Raw genomic sequence first — 22,037 nt, 5'->3', positions numbered from 1 at the left:
CGAAGATGCGAGAAGGCAATTCCGAAAAACTGCTCTCGGATTTTCTGCGCTGCCCACCGAGAAAATTCGCCATAAATCAACCGGTCATCCGATGGATGTGAAATTTTGACAGCAGCTTCAAGACTCATAAATATACCATCGTCCAGAAGGAATTGTTCATCCAGTAAATACGCATGGAGATACTGAAGTCGGAGCAAGGCTGTAATTTCAGATCAGCAAACAGGTTGGATCAATAGGAGTGGGAAGAGCAGCTAGCCATCTTCTCTGCGCGTGTACCTCACGCGCCGCCGTGGCTGATTCGCCTCTAATGCCGCTGCACCGCTGCTGCCCCGATTGTACGGATTGGTTTCCGTAGCAATCTCGACTTGCTAAACGCTCCTACCTCACGCTTCAAGAGGTAAATATACGAAACCCTAGTTTCGATTCGTTTATGTTTAAACTATGAATTCATGTTTGCTATCGTATGATTTTATGTGATTATGTGTAATCGTTTTAATCTTTGCAAGCATGATTATTGGTTTAAACGCGAGCATGTTAATTGATTTAAATTCGGTTAAATTATTTAGCATGTATGTTGTTTTTAATTTCGCTGGAAGCGCAAAGGTACGCAATTAATTGATTTAATTTGTCGGGCATGTACTTGTGTGTTTTAAAGTCGTTTAAATCACATTAAAGTTTTGTTTTCCGCTGCGTATGCGTGCCCGAAACCCAACATCCCCAACGCCGACTTGGCATATACGTTGGGTTTGATTCACCGTCGATTATTAGGTTCTTGGAACCAATGACGGGTGATTTATTTACCGCTAGATTTGCGGATTGTCATTTTGATGAGACATTATTTATACCGATTGGTAAGGATATTCAGAATATCCGTGATAACGATAAACAAAAACCAATCGAGAATCTCACATGGTGTGAGCAACATTTATCTCATCTCGACCCACGTACCTCTGAATGTGAAAATGAGGTCCATAGAATCATTCATTTACAAAATATTGCCAATAGACTTCCTGATGCATTTAATGATGCCAGTAAAGTCACGAAGTCTTATATTCCAGCTGTGAATGTGCCAGCTAGGATCGCTGTTCCTGAAGAACATGCGAAAATGAATGATGATCCCCCACGACAAAAATGGGGTAGACCTATTGGATCAAAGGACGTTGTTCCTAGAAAAAGAAAGGGGAAAATAAATGAACCCTCAAATGAGGCGATTCCTAGTGAGAATGCTCCAGATGAATATGTTGAGCCTGATATCGAAAAAGCGATATCAAATCCCGGGAATACCGAGAATCCCATAAGTTATTGCAATGAAATATGGGATAGAAATGAGATACTCATCGATAATATTTTTGCATTCTCGGTTTCACAAGAAATTATGTACGATGATTATGATAGTGAACCGCGTTCCATAATGGAATGCCGCCAAAGAAATGATTGGCCTAAATGGGAGGAAGCAATAAAATCTGAATTAGCTTCCCTAGAAAAACGGAAAGTATTCGGGCAAATCGTTCAAACTCCGGATAATGTAAAGCCCGTTGGGTATAAATGGGTATTTGTCCGTAAGAGGAACGAGAACAATGAAATTGTAAGATATAAAGCCCGCCTTGTAGCTCAAGGTTTCTCCCAGCGGCCTGGGATTGATTATGATGAGACGTATTCACCAGTGATGGATACGATCACTTTCCGTTTTCTTATCAATATGGTCGTCCAAGAGGGACTGGACCTGCGTCTAATGGACGTTGTAACGGCATATCTATATGGTTCACTAGATTCTGATATTTATATGAAAATTCCCGATGGATTTAAAATGCCAAACTCTGGCGCTCCTCGTGAGCTGCACTCAATCAAATTACAGAGATCATTGTATGGTCTAAAGCAATCCGGTCGCATGTGGTATCATAGATTGAGTGAATACCTTATCAGGGAAGGTTATAAAAATGATTCTATTTGCCCATGCGTTTTTATTAAACGATCAAAAACCGGATTTGCTATCATTGCGGTTTATGTAGATGACATGAACCTCATTGGCACTCCTGAAGAGTTGGCCAATGCTGCTGAATATTTAAAGAAAGAGTTTGAGGTCAAGGACCTAGGAAAAACCAAACTCTGTCTTGGTATTGAGCTTGAGCATAAAAATAACGGCATACTTATACACCAATCTGCATATACTAAACGATTGCTCAGAAAGTTTAATATGGAAAATTCTAATTCATTGAGCACCCCTATGGTTGTGCGCAATTTAGATCCTGAAAAGGATCCGTTCCGACCTAAAGAATTTAATGAAGAGATACTTGGCCCAGAAGTGCCGTATCTAAATGCTATCGGAGCGTTAATGTAACTAGCACAATGCACTCGACCTGATATCGCTTTTGCGGTAAATGTGGTTGCGCGATACAGTTATGAGCCTACCCGGAGACACTGGAATGGTGTTAAACATATTTTTAGATATCTCCGTGGTACTGCAGATTTGGGATTATTTTATTCAAAGAATGCAACTAACCAAGGGTTAGTTGGTTATGCCGATGCGGGATATAGATCTGATCCCCATAAAGCTCGCTCACAAACTGGATATTTGTTTTGTTATAATGGTGCAGGTATATCTTGGCGATCTACCAAACAGACATTGGTGGCCACCTCCTCAAATCATTCAGAAATAATAGCTCTTTATGAGGCAGGCAGAGAATGTGTTTGGCTACGATCGGTTATTTCGCATATACGAAACTCCTGCCAATTACATCCAGTTACAGCCTCGCCCACTGTCATTTATGAAGATAATGTTGCTTGCATAGCACAAACAAGGGGCGGATACATAAAAGGTGATAGGACCAAACATATATCACCAAAGTTCTTCCATACACATGAGCTTCAGAAAAATGGCGAAATTGATGTTCGACAAATTCGCTCATGTGAAAATCTTGCTGATTTGTTTACAAAGTCCTTACCGACTTCTACATTTGAGAAGTTGGTATACGCCATTGGAATGAGAAGAGCCAATGTGAAGCAAGATTGACGTCCCATTTTGAAAGCTATATTGCTCATTTCAGGGGGAGCAATGGTGCGCTGCACTCTTTTTCCCTGATGACTGGTTTTGGTCCCATTGGGTTTTCCAGCAAAGGTTTTTAACGAGGCAGCTTATGCACACGGCTTGGATTGAGTCATGCACTCTTTTTCCCTTCCGACCGGTTTTGTCCCATAGGGTTTTCCGGCTTGAGGTTTTTAACGAGGCATACATATATTTAACTCATCCAACTTACAACTGATTCAATAATGATGCTTCGTCCAAGGGGGAGTGTTATAAAATAATGCCCATAAGTGGACGATGCATGGCCATGTAATTTGATGCTTATCAATTGGCTGAGTCATATGGCTTGAAGATTATCAACTTGATACGTGTTGTAATATAGCATGACAATGCTTAAAATGCATTTTGTATAAATAGGTTGTATCAGTATAGAGAAATATATATTAACTTTTCTTCAGCAGAATATTTTCCTCAACTCTTCACAGTAGCTTTGTATTGCAATATTATTATTGCTTATTCCAATATACGTATATATACATAAATATGTGTTGCTAATAGTTTATATTCTATAACAATTATTATTATTATTATTATTATTATTATTATTATTATTATTATTATTATTATTATTATTATTATTATTATTATTATTATTACTATTATTATTACTATTACTATTACTATTACTATTACTATTACTATTACTATTACTATTACTATTACTATTACTATTACTATTACTATTACTATTACTATTACTATTACTATTACTATTACTATTACTATTACTATTACTATTACTATTACTATTACTATTACTATTACTATTACTATTACTATTACTATTACTATTACTATTACTATTACTATTACTATTACTATTACTATTACTATTACTATTACTATTACTACTACTACTACTACTACTACTACTACTACTACTATTACTACTACTATTACTATTATTGGTGCTGGTGTTGAAAATTGAAGATGGTTCATGGATGGGATGCGGCGGCGGATTGTCTTGATGGTTGGTGATTGAGTGTTGGTAGATGATTGTCAGCAGAATTGGAGAAGTATTGCTACATTTTTTTTTCTTTCGTTTCTAGCGGCATAAGAATTGGGGGAAGAAGACACAAGAAGATGACATGTTTTGTTATTTATTTTTATTTCATTTTTGAATTTAAAAAAAAGTATATGATAAAGAAATAAATACTATTTTTAAAGAAAATATAATGTACTAATTGCTAAAAATCCTCATAGGGTATTTATGTTATTTCACTTTTTTAGTTGATTTATTCATATTTTATTTTTCTTGAACGAAATTGTAAGCAAAAAGATTATATTAGGGCTAAATAATAAATATAGGTGAAAAAAAAGAGTCGTGCTATTTCCACCACCAAATTATCTCAGTTCACCACTAAAGATTGTAAAATATCATAAATACCCCGAAAATTTATAATTCACCATCCTTCCTTATATTAACTTAGTTCTCATGTGTTCTAACTTATTTTTATTTTATTAATTTTTTAATTTTTTTAATTTAAATTTTTTTTTATTATTTTTGCGATTTTTTACAATGAAATATTTATTACAAGATATTTAAACTTTCATATCAGATGACAAACAGATTATGTAATTTTGTTTTTAGGAAATAAAATTATATTAAGCCAAATTGGCTAATTCTTGAAGAAGTTCAGGATTCTATGCAATCAATCTTAATTTATTTCTCAAAAAAAGTGAATTCCTGCTATTTTTTACCTTCGAAAATGTTTTTCTCTCGTAAAAGTATTATTCACTTACGGTGGACAGGGTGAGATTTCCCGTGAAAAGGGTGGGATTTGTTTTATAAATATTTTAATTAGTTTAGTGGTAGATGGTTTATAAATATTGAAAATATAGGTGAAAGAAGAAGAAAGGGGTAAAATTAGAAAAATATTTAATTTGGTGGTGAAATAAGATATTTTGAGGGTGGAAATAGCACGTCTAAAAAAAAAAAGGGTTGAAATTCATTGTCACGTGCCCGCATTTGACTTTTTCCATCCAACTTAGCAGCAATTTCAAACGGTGGACTGAAAATGTAAAAAAATGCAGTTATTTGATGACCAATTTCGTGGCAGAAAAAATTTAAGGACCAATATCAAAAGAGGTGTATAATATAGAGACCGAAACTGTAATTTTCCCACATATTTATCTAGGGGTGGCATTGGTAGGGATACCGAAGTTTGTGACAATTACCGTGTACCAACCGTTAAGTTATGGTAATGAAAAGTTTCGTACCATTACCGTACCGAAACATTCGGTATACCGTTGTTTGGTATACCGTTACTTTTGGTACGATACCATGGTACATGGTATTCTACCATTATCACGTATTAAGCTACAATTTGATATAAAAAAAAATCTTGTCAATTTTACCCGCAAATGAATTTCGCAATATACAAATTTATATTATTTTAACGTCTTCATACATTTATCGAGCCAAACATTACAATTAATTTTACGACGTGACATAGTGCAAATTTATTCATATATATTTGGTTATTGTTATATATATATATATATATATATATATATATATATAGATTAGAAGAAAATAAGAAAAAGAATACATTTAGTTTGAGAAAAATCAGAAAACTTACATGTAATAAAATAAAGTATTAGAAATATTTTTTTAAATAAAGTTATAAATATTATGGTATAGAAAATAAAGGAAAAAAATAAAAATGGAAAATAGAAAATATACTATAATAGTAGGTATGGTACGGTACGGTATTACCATGGTATTGAAAATGCAATACCATTACCGTACCAACCATTTGCGGTACGGTACCAATACCGTACTGAATCAAATGGTAACCGCTACTTCGGTATTTTTTCGGTAATCTTCGGTTGGCATACCGTGGTACTTGGCAATTGGCAATTTTTTTCCAGTACCCCTATATTTATCACTGCCAAAGAGTAAGTTGTTTATTGGGAAATATACAATTTTCATCCCTCAAATTTGCACCGATTCCACATTTGGTCCCCATTGTCCATATAAAAATCCATTTGGTCCCTCTTGTTTCAAAAATCAACATTCAACCCTTTTCGTCAATTTTCCGTTAGTACTAAAGGAATCAAATTTGTGCCCTTCACTACCTTAACTGACAGATTAACGGTAAATTGATAGAAATGATCAAAGGTGTTAAAGTATTGAAAAATGAAGGACTAAATGTGTTTTTGTTAACATGGAAGTCCAAATGTAAAATCAATGCAAATTTAAGGAATGACTATTATATTTTAAAGTTAAAAGGGTATAAGATCGAAAAGGAACCCAATTTATAATACAATTCAAGCTAAAAATGTACCACAAAAATTTACAAGGACAACGATATGTAAAGTATATATGCAATGTAATCTTATATATGATAAAGACGTAGACAAAATACAAGGATTAAATTAATTTTATAAATTCTCTAAATGGGTGTTACATTCTTACGCTGCTATAAAATTAGTTTATTGGGAAATTTACAGTTTTTGTACCTTATGTTTGCAACGATTTTATATTTGGTCTCCTATGTTCCAAAAAAATACATCTGGTCCCTCATGTTTCAATAATTTTACATTATTGGTTATTTTCGTCAATTTACCATTAGTTCGTCAGTTAAAGTAGTGATGGGAACACGTTTGATTCCGTTAGTTTTAACGGAAAATTGACAGAAATAACTAAAAATGTTGAATATTTGAAACATGAGGGACCAAATGAGTTACTTGTGCGTAAACATGGGGAACAAATGTGAAATCAGTGCAACATGAAGAATGAAAACTGTATTTTTCCCTTATTTTATTACTTCAAAGACATGGATTCATGATAAACATTATATAAGGAGATTAATATAGTAATTATTTTTATAATGAATATCTTACTTAGAAGTAACTGGTCAAACTAAAAATTTATTTTTCTTAGTTATCCCTAAGTTAGATTTTACAGTGTACAATGTAAATCTTGGTAGATTAATGCATGTTACATTAAATTAATTTATATTTCAGATTACTATTATGGATATTCTTTGTTTATATTAATTATATCTTAGATTTTCAATATATTAAATTATGAAATATATTACAAACCTAACATAAAGTTACGATATAGGATTAATATAATGTAGCAAACACATTGAACAAAGAAACAATTAATGCTAAATGAGATTTCAATTTATTTGCACCATTTCGACTTTAAACGTGATTTTGATCCTTTTCGAGTTCGAATTTGGAAAAATCTCTAATCAATATATATGTAGCAATTTGAATAGTTTTTTCTAATCCAACTTGATTCATTTAGATTGGATGACAGGTGAGAAAGTTGATCCTTTGCGACTTCGAATTTGGAAAAATCTCGAATCAATATATATGTAGCCACTTGAATACGTTTTTCTTATCCAACTTGAATCATTTAGATTGGATGACGGGTGAGAAAGTTGTGGATGAATGAATTACAGTCATAATGTTAGAAAACTCTGAAAAGATCAAAGTTTAGCCACTGTTCACTTATTAGTGCATATTTTTCTCACCGGACTTATAATTTCGTTGATTCAGGTTGTATTAGAAAGCCAACTAAAATGAATACACATCAGATATATTGAAGTTAAATCTAGATTGGAAAAACGTCAAATCACATTTGAAGTTGAAGCAGTAGTAGTTGTAAAAATAGAAACGACATTTAACATCTTCAATGAAACAATATAAACCAATTAACTAGACACGTACAACGCACGTGTATCTTCCTAGTTCCTTTAAAAGTGGGAATGATTTGAATGTTTCTTCCATTTTTTTTATTTTCCGAAGAAATTGTTCATGTCTAAAACATAAACTATATGCCTGGCCTTGATTTTTGTAACTGAAACATTAATCTTTCGAGGACGGCTAAAACAAATACTGTTTATTTCTCAGTTTAATACCACCAACATAAAAAAATAGAAAATAAATAGGTAACAACATTAATATTGTTAATAAAATCAATACCACACAATTTTTGTGTGTGGTATTGATTTTCATTAAGGGTAATAATGTCATTACCTATTTACTATCCATTTATTTTTTATGTTGGTTGTATTAAAGTTAGAAAGAACCGGTATTTGTTTAGCCGCTCCCTAATCTTCCTGGTGGTAATTTTGGTACATAAAGTATTATTAGCAAATTAATTAACAAAATTAATTATTAAAATTAATCTTCCTGGTGGTAATTTTTATAAATAAACTATTATGGACAAATTAATTATAGAAAATATTATTAACAAAATAATTAATAATTAATAATTAATAATTAATAATTATAATTAATAAAACTAAAAAGAGACGTAATATAAATCTGGATACATAAAATATTATTAACAAATTACTACTAATATCATTTTGATATTTTGCTATATGTATTGATGATAATCTTCCATCCTTAAGCCATATTTATTAATTTAATTTTATGTTTTTTATGTCATATGGTTGCATATTTATATTATCTCAGTTAAGGTAGAAGTTTGACGAATCTTCTTCATTATCACCCATTACAGGTCCCAACAAATTTACTATAAATCAATGATGCCATTAAATCTCAAAAGTTTATCGGGAGCCACCTTAGTTTTATTAATAAAATAAGAACCAAATGTTTTTTTCTAAACAATTAAATGAGTTTCCCATAAAGTTAATATTAAGTTAATTAAACGACAATTTTAGTGGTAAAAAATACATAGATTTGGGGCCAAAAAGTCTGGAAAGTTAACGGATTTATTAACCTTGATTATATTAAATAATATAAAAAAATAAAATAAACGACAATTATAACTATCAAATGAGCGGGAAAATTTTCCTAGGATTTATCAGGAGCAACCTAGCTTTATACACCAAATCACTGTTTTTATTTCTAGGTTTTACGGTCTTCAAAATATGGTCTCCGTCTACATCGTGGGCAAAGTAACCGACGCCCTTGAAGGAGTTCTAATGACTAGCAGTAAATTGGAGCATAAATGCATCCAATGAATATATAATCCCTTCAACAATGTTATTATCACCAAAATCAAATGCCCAACAAACACTACATCTGCATCCAATGAAAATTAGGTAAGTATTTTTTTATTTTTTTTTTATTTTTTCTTATAAATGTGTTGATGTATTTAATTGAAGCTGGAAATTGTTATCTTTAGTATTATCACTAACATACTTAGTAATTACGTTTCTTATCTTACAGAAAACCTGCAAACCATGGCTCCTGATTCTATTGTGCCTCTTAAAGATTTACATGTCAATCAACAAATATGGACAATAAAACCTAAAGTTGTCCGAGTCGGAGATGAAATAATTTGTGGAACAGACTTTTCTGTGAAGGTTCATTAAAGCTGATTATGATCGATGATGAAGTAAGTTTCTATCTAAACTTTAAAAATATTGTTTTTATAATGGAACATATTACAAACTAAATTACCCAAAATTGATTAAAGGAAGTAAGAATTGGGGTAGTAATATTTAACGATGATATCATATATCTCGATCGTTCCTTCTCATTGCATAAGACAACTTACATCATTTTAAACGGTATTGTTAAACAAAGCAAGCCAATGTATTTTGGTCCACATCCAAAGTTTGAATTAGTATTGAAAAAGACTACCATAGTGAAGGAAGCGTCAAGCCCAATTACCGGAGAAAATATCATCTATAACTTCATGGCCTTCAAAGACATAGATATCATAATGCGAGTTAATTGCATTTACTACCCCTGTGAAATTCGCAACTGCACGATTCCCCCCTATCATAAAAAAAATAAGCATATACCCTATGCTTATTAGTCAAAGGCGAAAACCCCCCTTGGAGCTGATCGTGCGGCTCACTCGCCCCGTTTGCGATTTTTTCATGTTTGTAACCCCCTCTTCTGCTTCTTTTATTTCCAAGGGCGACTGAAGAAAACATTGCCTCGCCTGCAAATTTGACAAATCATATTTGTTACCAAGAAAGCTAAATGTATAGTAAAAGATCAAAAAATACATAGACCATATAGTTTTAAAAGGAGTAAATTAATATTTTAATGAATTTGACATTTTCTAATACGTAGACAACTACAGAATATCATAGTACCCATAGAGTACCACAGTATTACATATGTATATAATTAGTTACCAAAAAACCTACATGTCCAAAAAAATTATTACATATCATTAAAGCAATACTCAGCCTATCGCCAATACTCGTAGAGTACTATAGTACCCATAGACAGTAGTACAAGAACACATAGATAATTACAGAATCATATAGAACAATAATCTTCACGAATCACCCAACCCAATAACGTTTACATAATATACAGTACAGTAGCACTCATGTAATAAAAAATCTAGAATTTATACTACAATCTTTAGATAATGAACTACAAAACAAACCACCAAAATATTTTTGTATAGATTTTTGTCATAGACACCAGAAGACTTTAATATAATCAAACAACAAAACATATGTATGTTCAATCGTACCTGGATCTAGCGCAATTATGTCTTGCGTGCCTTTCATCCTCATCTCTCCCTGCGAAATCGATTTTGTAAAAACCCTAGTTTTTTTATTTTGTAAAACGAAAACTGTAAATTACAAAATCAAAATCTTACTCGATATATGAGTAGGCGTAGACATTGAAATTAATAGATAGCGACGAAAGTTGATTTCTTTTGTTGTATACTACACCAGTGTTCCCCGTCCGATTTGCAGAATAGAGAGAAAGGAAAGAGAATAAAATTGGGTGGGATATGATGCAGTTAATAAGGGATTTGGGAAATTAAAATCACCTATATTAGTAATGGCGAGATTAGTGGGATTTTATTTCATCTTGTCAAATCATAAAACACACGGCGTTAAAAATCACCGTAAGGGTAGTATAGGCACTACTTTACAAAAGGATGTGGGGCTAATGTTTTTTCGGGCTTGGGAGTAGCTTCTAATATGTTTTCCCACTTGGGATGCATATCTTAAAGCCCCTTTTTTTTTTCCATTTTATATATTTATATTTAAGGGCGAATGGCAAAAATGGTCATCACATGGATATTAAATGCATTTTGGTCCACAAAAAAAACTGTCTCTCAATTAAATCCATCCCCATGTCTTTAGTCTAAAATACCCTCAATAATATAATTCTTATCAATTCCACCCATTAAGCTCTAACTTCCTTAATATTACACATTGACCCCGGATTTAAACAAATATATCACATTAACCCCCAACCCTTTTTTTTTTCAGAAAATAATTTTTTTCTGAAATATTTTTTTTCCGGCCAGTTTCCAGCGTAGAATATTTTTTTATTTTTTTTTTTGAAAACATTTTTTTTTCCTGAAATTTTTTTCCGGCCGGTCAACCACCGTTGACCGCCGATCTCCGGCGTTGACTTTTTTGTTTTTTTTTTTTTGAATTTTTTTTTCTTAAAAAAAAAATATTTTAACTAATATTACTGTTTTGGCTACTAAATTACTGTCTCAGAGAGTAATATAACTGTTTGGGAGAGTAATATTATGAATATTATTTTCCCGAATAGTAATCTTATTAATATTATTGTCTAAGACAGTTAAATTACTGTTGGAGACAATAATTTAGCATCCAAGGCAGTAATTTTAATTAAAATATTTTTTTTTAAGAAAAAAAAAAAAAAAAGTCAATTAACAGTTAAATTACTGTCTCCGACAGTTAAATAACTGTCGGAGACAGTAATTTAGCAACGAATACAGTAATATTAATTAAAAATATTTTTTTTAAGAATAAAAAAGTCAATTAACAGTTAAATTATTGTCTCCAACAGTTAAATAACTGCTGGAGACAGTAATTTAGCAACGAATACAGTAATATTAATTAAAATATTTTTGAAAAAAAAGTCAGTTAACAGTTAAATTACTGTCTCCGACAGTTAAATAACTGCCGGATACAGTAATTTAGCAGCCAAGACAGTAATACTAATTAAAATATTTTTTTAAGAAAAAACAAAATTATAAAAAAAAAAAACAAAAAAAAAAGTCAACGCCGGAGACCCGGCGGTCAACAGCAATTGACCAACCGGAAAAAAATTTCAAGAAAAAAAAGAAGTTTTTCAGAAAAAAGAAAAAAAAAAAAAAAAAAAAACAAAAGTCAACTCCGGAGACCGGTGGTCAGCGCTGGTCAATGCCGGCGACCGGCGGTCTCCGGTGGTGGCGGGTCAAAATTTGGGTCAAAATTGAAATTAGGATTTTCCTTATTTGCAAATAAATTTGAATGAACTGGATTTATTTGAAAGACAAAAAAATTGGATGTCCCTCTTTTAATTAAGTGCCCTTGTCATGGGCCTATTTGCCATTACCCCTATATTTAATAATATTTTGTAAATTGTATTTGTTTAAAATAGAAAAAGAAAATTAAGATTTTATTAAATATAATAAAACAATTCCTAACGTGTAATATAACAAACTTACTCGGGGTATTTTGGTCCTTTCACAGCTGGTCAATGGAAATAAAGTAAATGGGTTGAATGTGCATTCTAAAAGTAAGCATAGGGGTATTTGCTAGTTTTTTTATGACAGGGGGAAATCGTGCAGTTGCAAATTTCACAGGGGTAGTAAATACAATTTACTCATCAGAATGCATAATACACTAATAGAAAATTTGCTTATTACTATGAAATTTTTTGCTACGGTAAAAAAACGTAATAAAAGATATTTTTTTACTACGGAACAATTTTGAAGTTGTAGTAAATACTAGGATTTACCGAAGCAACAAAGTATTTGGTACGGCCATTTATCGTAGCAATGCTTTTGTCACGCCCGTATATGCTACGGGCCAAATGCGTAGCAAAAGCCTTTTTTAATACGAATTTGATACATTTTGCTACAGTTAATGATCGTAGTAAAAAACAATTTTTCTACTAGTGATAATAAGTCAATTGGTATGCATATTTTTTAATTGTGAATGCTTGTAATCTTTCTTCCATTTTTTGATTGTGTGTGTTTATTTTTAATAGATGTATGTGGGATGCTCATCAAAGTAAAGCCATCAAAGACAACAACGACATCGAGGGGAGGAGAAAAAACTATGCGAGAAGTAACCATTGTGGACAAAGAGTAATTACAATATAACTATATTTTCATTTTTTAAACAATATTTCCGAAACGATTTGATTTTTTTGGGATTTACGTGATTTCGATTTTATATTAAATTTTAATTAAAAATAATAATTATAAAACATTTGTTTTAACAAGACGCAATGCGTCTTGTTAAAAGTCCATTTTCATGTAGTGTTGTATATTGAAGGCATGTGAGATGCACATGCCATTTTCCATCCAACTTAACTGAAAAATAAACGGCGGACCAATTCTGTCATAAAATGGCATGATTAAGGACTACGATTGTAACTCTAAAATGTTTAGGGATAATTTTGAAAAAGTGAGTAAACTATAAGGACTAAAAATGTAATTTTCCCTACTTTCCACTAATAAAATATAGTAATAAAAAACAAAAATGTATATCGTTCCTCAATGTAATATAGTGGCAACTTATTTCATATTACACATTCGATAAATAAAGTAAGGTGAATCTAAAACAACAATTCATATATATCTCCAACTGTTGGTTTTTTTGCTTGTCCTACCTGTAGTTGTTTGTTGTGCTTGTGTATCCATATTTGTATATATACTATGCAGGATTATATATAGAGTTAACATTCTGCTAATAGAAGTCTTATTTCTAACTATATAGCCAATGATGTAAAAAAGATAAGCACAATACAGGTTGGCTGAAAATGAAGATTTATTGAAGATTCATGAAAGGACAATGATGTGGAAAATGAAAGCAGCAACGGAGATTACACTGCACGATCTAATTTATAAATGAGAAGCGCTTAACAAGGTAGAAGAAAATAGTATTATGTTCTGTTTATAGATCCCATATAAGATAGAAAATACTTTTTCAAGGGAACAATTGAAAAAGTAGAAAACACGTCAAATCTATGATACGATTCGTGCAACAATTGCATGGCATCCGCCATCAAGTTTGAAGAGCAACTAACTTGTCCAAAATGCCTATATACAATTCCAAGGTAATAAAAAAATGGGGTAAGTACAGATAAATCCCCAAATACAAACTTAAAGCGCGGATCAGTCCCTACAGACGTTTTATAGGCGGACCAGTCCCTACTGCAGAGTTTCACATGCAGTTCTGTCCCTATGTTTGGATTATTATATTATTATTTTTTTCTCTCTCTCTCTTTCTTCATTTAATTTTTCGCTTTCTTCTTTTTTTCTTTCTTTTCTCTTTCCTCTTTCCTCTTTTTCTCTTTCTCTTTTCTCTTTTCTTTCTTTGCCCGTTCCAATTGAAAACTCAATTTTCAGTTATTTTTCTTCAAACAAGAAACGAAAAGGCGCACGAAAAAACTCGTGAAGAAAACGAAATGAAAAAGATGAAAGAGACCCATTCTCGAAGAATTGTGAAGGGGAAGAAACAAGATTTTTTTTTTCTAGTCACATATTTAAAAGATGTTTGATAGTTTGATATAGGTTCTGAGAAGGACGCTTCTCGTATTATTTTTTGAAACATTTTGTGTTTTATGTGACTGCAGTAGTATATGTCGTATTAAACAATAGTATTGCTGGTGTGGTTGGATGGTGTTGAAATAAGAGATGAGAAGTACTAGTATTGCTAGTCATGTATTAGAATAAATGCGTCAACATAGTACGCTTATGTCTAGAATCAAGTATATTTGGTTCAGTGGTGAAGTACGTGTTGTATAAGTGAGTATCATTTCGGCATTTTGAGGCATTTTGAACTCTAAACGCAACATCATTGTTCATCAATCTTAAAATAGTCATTTAAAATATATTTTATGTCCCTCCCACACTCACTAATCACTAAAATTATTATGAAATTGGTACAATTCAATTCATTATAATTATGTTACAATTTATTCTACATAAAAATGAATGCATTACACCGGTGATGCTCGTGTTGTCCATTCATCGAGTACGCTTCTTTCAATGAAAAAGTAGATGTTCTCCATTTATATGGTACGCCTGCTTCATAGATATTATTTTGGGACCAATGCAACAATATAAACTCATTTTATGAGGCATTCCTTAATTTTATGCCTAATTACATGAAATGAGATAACGTGGGAATCCATCAACATCAATTATGGTAACATTTGAGAAAAATACTAGTCATGCATACAAGCCTTGTACTATATGTGAATATCATGTAGGAAATCAAACACATTTGTGGACTCCAAACGTAACACCAATGTTCACCAAACTTAAAATACTCATCTAAAACATAATTTATGCATCTCCCATACTAATTCATCATTAAAATGTCAAGGAAATTGGTTCAACTCAATTTATCACAAAATATAGTATGTTCTGTTCCACAAGTTATAATTACAATGTATAAACTGGTAAAGTTAGAGTTATTCAGACATATAGTATTGTAAGTTTATTCATAAAGTATATGTTGTCCATTTATATTGTAGTGCTATATTCTTTGTATTATTGTGGGGCCAATGCATCCATAAAATATCATTTTAAGACGTATTTCTTCATTTTAAGACTATCAACATAAATTATGGCAACATTTGAGGGAAATTTTAGCTCTACGCATGAGCCTTATACACTTATATGAGTATCATGTAACAAATCCAACACATTTATGATATCTTGTACACTTATATGAGTATCATGTATGAAATTCAACATATTTATGGCATTTTACACTCCAAAACGCAATAATAATGCTCACCAACCTTAACATACACATCTACAACATAATTTATGTATCTCCCATACTAATTGATCACTAAAGTGTCATAGAAATCGGTATAACACAATTCATCACAAACTATAGTCCGGTGTGTGAAACATGTAAGTACAGTGAATACTGAATACACATGTGAAGTACATATCTAGAATTGACACGGTATCTTCAAATAAACTAGAAAATAGTTGTTGTTCATTAGTATGGTACGCTTATAATATTTATATTTATTTGTGGCCAAGTCAACCATATAAAATCAATTCATGACAAAATATAGTACCATGTGTTCAACAGGTAAGTGCAATTCATCACAATATATGGTACAATGTTTTCAATATAATGTACGAGTAGAGCTGACCAATAGTATTGTTAGTTCTATAACAGAGGATATATTCCTGCAACTACATACACATAATTACAATTATATCAAATATAACCTACTATAAAGTTCCACTACTAGTACTTCCAATACTCTCTTTCAACACCATCCAATTGCACTAGGAATACCACTATTGCATATGGCACATACTACAACATCACCAAGAATAATACAATAAACCTTTTTCCCATTTCCTATATCAAAGTCATCAAACATCATACATCAAATCCTTGCTAGGAGTAAAAAATATTTGGGAACATGCTAATGTCGCCGAAGAATAATACCCAAGAAAGGAGTGTTCAAAATCGACAATAAATAAATGATCTTTACAAACTCGAACAACAAAATAACAGATATTGGAACCGAGCTAATGATTAGGGGAAACAAATCAAATCTTATTTCTTCCCCTTCACCATTCTTCGAAAATGTGTCTCTTTCCTCTTTTCTTTTTGTTTTTTTTCTTCTTCTACTACCTTGGTTCTTCCTTTTCTTTGTTCTTGTTGCTTCATTGGTATTGATTTAGGAGTTTGTTTTCTTGCGCCTTTTCGTGTTCATTTTCGTTTATTGTTTGAAGAAAAATAACAGAAATTGAATTGGAACGGGCAAGAAAATGAGAGAGATCGAGAAGAGACATAGAAAAAGAGGAAAGAGGAAAGAGAGAAGAAAGAGAAAAGTAAGAGAGAGAAAATGAAAAAAATATGTAATTTCAGATTAAAGTAAAGGGTATTTTAGAATTTTCACTTACCTCTAGGGACTGAACTGCATGTAAAACTTTGCATTAGAGACTGATACGCCTATGAAACGTCTGTAGGGACTAATCCCCACTTTAAGTTTGTGTTTGGGGATTTATATGTACTTACCCCTAAAAAAATACAAAAGAAAAGATATAATAATACTTTATTTGAGATATAAAAAAACATTTGTATAATTTCAGATACAGATTGATCTTGATGGCCACACAAGAAGCAGAATGTGCAAACATGACATTGTTTGAAGAGGTAGCAAGAATTTACATTTGGATGCTCCATTGATGATTACCTTAAATCAATAGAATAGGTAAATAATCCGGTGCGATCTTATTTCACACACAAAATATAAAAACATATAATGTGTATATATTTGTTTCCTTATAGGGGGAAAATAATTCCAAATACCTTAGAGCACTAAGTTTCCAAGCATCCAGAAAATTTTACTTTCTCATGACACCAAACAACTCCATTTCAATATCCAATGGGCAACTAAAGGCTGTAGCCGAAGCGATCGAAAAGATAGGGCCTGAGATAAATAAAGAGAAGGAACCATCTTGAAAACGGTGTCATGGAGAAATTGACACAATTGAGGTTGAAGAATTAACATTCCAGTGAAGAAGATATTTCTAGCAAAAAAAAGAGGCTCATCAAAAAGAAAATATCCTTGAACGATTGAAGATTGTAGCCGACACACTAGAGCTTACACTAAATAAAGAGAAGAAATCAAACGCAAAAAACAATCAGAATATGATGTTTCCAGCAAAAAAAGGACGCTCGCCAAGAAGAAAATATCCAATTGAATAGAAAAGATAGAGCCTGATCTAAAAAATAAGAAGAAATCCACCTTGCGGAAAATTGAGACAGTTGAGGTTGAAGAACATTCCAATGAAGAAGATGTTTCTAGAAGAAAAAAGCGGCTCACTAAGAAGAAAATAAATATTGTCACGATTTTTTATGATGACGAAACCCTCCAAGATTGGAAAATGAAAAACAAAAGAAGAGGGGTGCGTGCTATCAAAATGAAAAGTGAAGAAGAGTAGTCTAATGCTATTTTAGTGTTTCTTTGATTATTTTCAGATTACTTGCATTGACTTTATTAGTATTTGATTTTTTGACATGATATCAGCACGTTGTCATATCTTTTGTAATAGTCCAGATTTGAGGATCTTCGCAATGGCCACAACATTAATAATAGCCTATGTATTTCCTTCAATACTATCCCCTTCTTATGCGCTTCCTCAACATGCAAATATGCATAGTTGTGGGACTTCATAGTTCGTGCTATTCTTCTCTCTTAGGTAAGGTTTAATTACAAAAATCCCCCTATTGAAACACCCTCATGAGTTCTGTTGTCGTCTTACGCAGTCCTCTTATGATGTTATTTTTTATGGAATATTTTTTATTCCATGGAATATTCCTCTGAAACTGTCATTTTTCCAATTGAGGGGTAATTGTAATCATATTAATTATTTACGAGGTAAATTATAATATATGGAAAAAAAGTTATTTTAGCATTTTTTATTTGAAGTTACAAATATTTTGATTTTTTATTTTGATTTTTTTTTAATAATGTTTCAATTTATAACAACCTAAATGCAAAAAGTATATATTAAATATAAATAAATTATAAGAAAAAAGAAACGAAGAAAAAAAAAACCACTAAGTGACTAGAGAAGTCATCATTTTTACTTATTTTTTTACAATGACATTAGGGTAATTGTCAATATATTAACTTTTTTTAAAACACCATAAGGGGTCTATGTAAGACGACAACATACCACATGTCGATTTTTGTAATTACTCATACATGAGGTGATTTTTGTAGTTAGACATTATCTCAGGGGCGATTCTCATAATTTAACCTTTACTTTTTTTCAAATATCAGAACAAAAAAACGTGAAAAAAAATTATATGAATGTAAACGGTCAAATACTGGTCAGAGGGGGATTTCGTAATCACACAAACATGAGGACCATTTTCATAATTAGGCCTTAGTTGAGGTGTTTTTTTCGTAATTAGCTCAAAAGATAAAGGGGTAATGGCAAATAGGCCCATGACAAGGGCACTTAATTAAAAGAGGGACATCCAACTTTTTTGTGTTTCAAATAAATCCAGCCCATTCAAACTTATTTGCAAATAAGGAAAATCCTTTTATATATACCAAAATTACCTCCAATTTATTGAAACTCAATTCAACTCCAATTTCATGATTTACACCCCAATTTAGCCCAATTTCATCAATTAACCAATTTTAACCCTAATTTCAATTTTGACCCCAATTTTGCCCCGCCACCACCAGAGACCGCCGGTCGCCGCCGTTGACCGCTGGTCTCTGGCGTTGAATTTTTTTTTTTTTTTTTGAAATTATTTTTTTCCTAAAATTTTTTTCCGGCCGGTCAACTGCCGTTGACCGCCGGGTCTCCGGCGTTGACATTTTTTTTTTTTTTTTTTTTTTTTTTTTTTATAATTTATAATTTTGTTTTTTCTTAAAAAAAATATTTTAATTAATATTACTGTCTTGGCTGCTAAATTACTGTCTCCGGCAGTTATTTAACTGTCGGAGACAGTAATTTAACTGTTAATTGACTCTTTTGTTTTTTTTTTTTTCTTCAAAAATATTTTAATTAATATTACTGTATTCTTTGCTAAATTACTGTCTCCAGCAGTTATTTAACTGTCGGAGACAATAATTTAACTGTTAATTGACTTTTTTATTCTTAAAAAAAATATTTCTAATTAATAATACAGTATTCGTTGCTAAATTACTGTCTCCGGCAGTTATTTAACTGTCGGAGACAGTAATTTAACTGTTAATTAACCTTTTTTTTTTTTTTTAATTTGTTTCCTTAAAAAAAATTATTTTAATTAATATTACTGCCTTGGATGTTAAATTACTGTCTCCAACAGTAATTTAACTGTCTTAGACAATAATATTAATAATATTACTGTTCGGAAAAATAATATTCATAATATTACTATCCCAAACAGTAATATTACTGCTGAGACAGTAATTTAGTAGCCAAGACAGTCATATTAATTAAAATATTTTTTTTCCAAGGAAAACAATGAAAAAAAAAAAAAAGTCAACGCCGGAGACCGGCAGTCAACGGTGGTTGACCGGCCGGAAAAAAATTTCACGAAAAAAAAGTTTCAAAAAAAAAAAAAAAAAAAAAAGTCAACGCCGGAATCTGGCCGGAAAAAAAAAAACATTTCAGAAAAAAAATTATTTTCTGAAAAAAAAAAGTTTTGGGGGTTAATGTGATATATTTGTTTAAATTCGGGGTCAATGTGTAATATTAAGGAAGTTAGAGTATAATGGGTGGAATTGATAAGAATTATATTTTTGAGGGTATTTTAGACTAAAGACATTGGGATGAGCTTAATTGAGAGACTGTTTTTTTTGTGGACCAAAATGCATTTAAGTTCCATGTGATGGGCCTTTTTGCCATTTGTACAAAGATAAAGTATGTCTCTTCTTTAGTAGTCCTTTTTATTATACCGTGACATTTAAAATTCATTTAATTATACAATTCCTAACTCAAAAAATATAATCTAATTGAGACCATTTTTAAATTGTACTCCCTCCGTTCCAATTTAAGTGACGTTTTGGGTTGTTGCACATATATTAAGAAAATCAATTAATGTGTATAGATTATAGTAAAAAGCATAGAAAAATACTAATATATCCTTGACATTAATTGTTTTACAACTAACTAATCAAGAGTGATATAGGGTAAAATTGAAAATGTTAGAATTTATTTCGTGCAGATTAAATTATTTGTGTCAGATTCAGTTTTTTCGTTACTGTTGCGTGAAGTGTTGCAGCAGTTAGTGAAACAGTTTGTAAAAACAGAAATAAACGAGACACAAATTTAATGTGGTTCGGATACAATTGTACCCTACATCCACGGGGATCTGCAAATGAAATTTACTAATTTTTAGTTTTACGAATACAATAGTAGGACTTAATCAAAATACAAAGACTCCCTCTTTGTTGACGCCGTTCTTGTATACTACGTTGAATTATAAATCTTCAATTCATAGCACGTCCTTTGCTCCGCTCGGTTGAACTCCCTTCAACGCTGAATCCCTCAATCGGCGGATCGATCTCCTCCCGAGATCTGTTTAGGCCCCTCTCCCGAAGAACCGATCTTCTTTTTATATAGAAGAAGAAAACTTGTGATACTCGTTGAATCTTGGTGTCTTCACCACAAAGCCTTGAAGCCGGTATATCTTCTATGAAAAGAACGTATCACGATGGATCAATAGAAACGAGAGCCAATAATATTTTCTCTGTATATTTTCTCTCGATACAAAGTCACTGTAGGAGCAACAAAGAAAAGAGAAATCTTTTTCTCTCAATAAAGGCACACAACAGCAACAAAGAAAAGAGAGATTTGTTTCTCTCCAAAAAGACACACGGTATTCTGTTGCTGCTTCTCTTTTTTTTATATAGCCTGGGAAAAACTCCTGTATAAGCAAACAAATTAAAGTTAGATACGTACACGAGATTTATAAGATACATATCTAATAATATATTATTAAAATAAAAGAGAGATCCCATATAAATAATAATATTCCAATTAATGACAATATAAGAAAAAATAAAAAGGAATTATCCCTTCTCTTGATTCTCACACGTCTGTGTGAAATATATGGAATGAAAGAATTCTTCTTACACAAGACTTCTACACAAGTCATTAAGTTAAGAATAACTCTTTTGAATTAATAAGATAGTTTCCTATATAAAAGAAACAATTAATGACAAATTAAAGAATTAAAGTAAACAAGGAGACTTCCCTTTTGTGTTTCACCGTACATAAAGACTTGTTGCACAAGTCTTTACTCATCCCTTATTTATTAGAATCCAATTAGATTCTAACAATCTCCCCCTTTGTCATTGATTGATTCTAATCATTTTCTCCCCCTAAGTAAAACGCCTGAAAATAAAACAATAGAGGATAGAAGAAAACAATTAAAACTAAAGATCATCCTCAAAATTAAAGGAACAACTCATCATCATCATCTCTTTCAGCAACAAGAGTGGCATCAACTGCTGCAATAGTAAGTGCCACAGTTACAGCAACTGTTCAAGCAGTAGTGGCTTCAACAGGTGG

The 22,037-nt window shown here is 31.6% G+C and overlaps 1 long non-coding RNA gene across 1 annotated transcript; it reads right to left on the bottom strand.

The window, feature by feature from the left end:
• Positions 1–9,529: 9,529 nt before the first annotated feature.
• Positions 9,530–10,784, bottom strand: LOC148769155 (uncharacterized). Its single transcript, XR_016032030.1, has 3 exons — positions 10,647–10,784; positions 10,518–10,566; positions 9,530–9,968 (listed from the first exon to the last, which is right to left on the bottom strand). It is a non-coding gene; the product is annotated as an uncharacterized LOC148769155 (long non-coding RNA).
• Positions 10,785–22,037: the final 11,253 nt, after the last annotated feature.

The sequence above is a fragment of the Erythranthe guttata genome, chromosome 7 (assembly GCF_056151865.1).
Source record: "Erythranthe guttata isolate IM_541 chromosome 7, IM_541, whole genome shotgun sequence".
NCBI lineage: Eukaryota > Viridiplantae > Streptophyta > Magnoliopsida > Lamiales > Phrymaceae > Erythranthe > Erythranthe guttata.
Note: the sequence above shows the minus strand (reverse complement) of the source record. Positions and strands in the feature narration are given on the sequence as shown.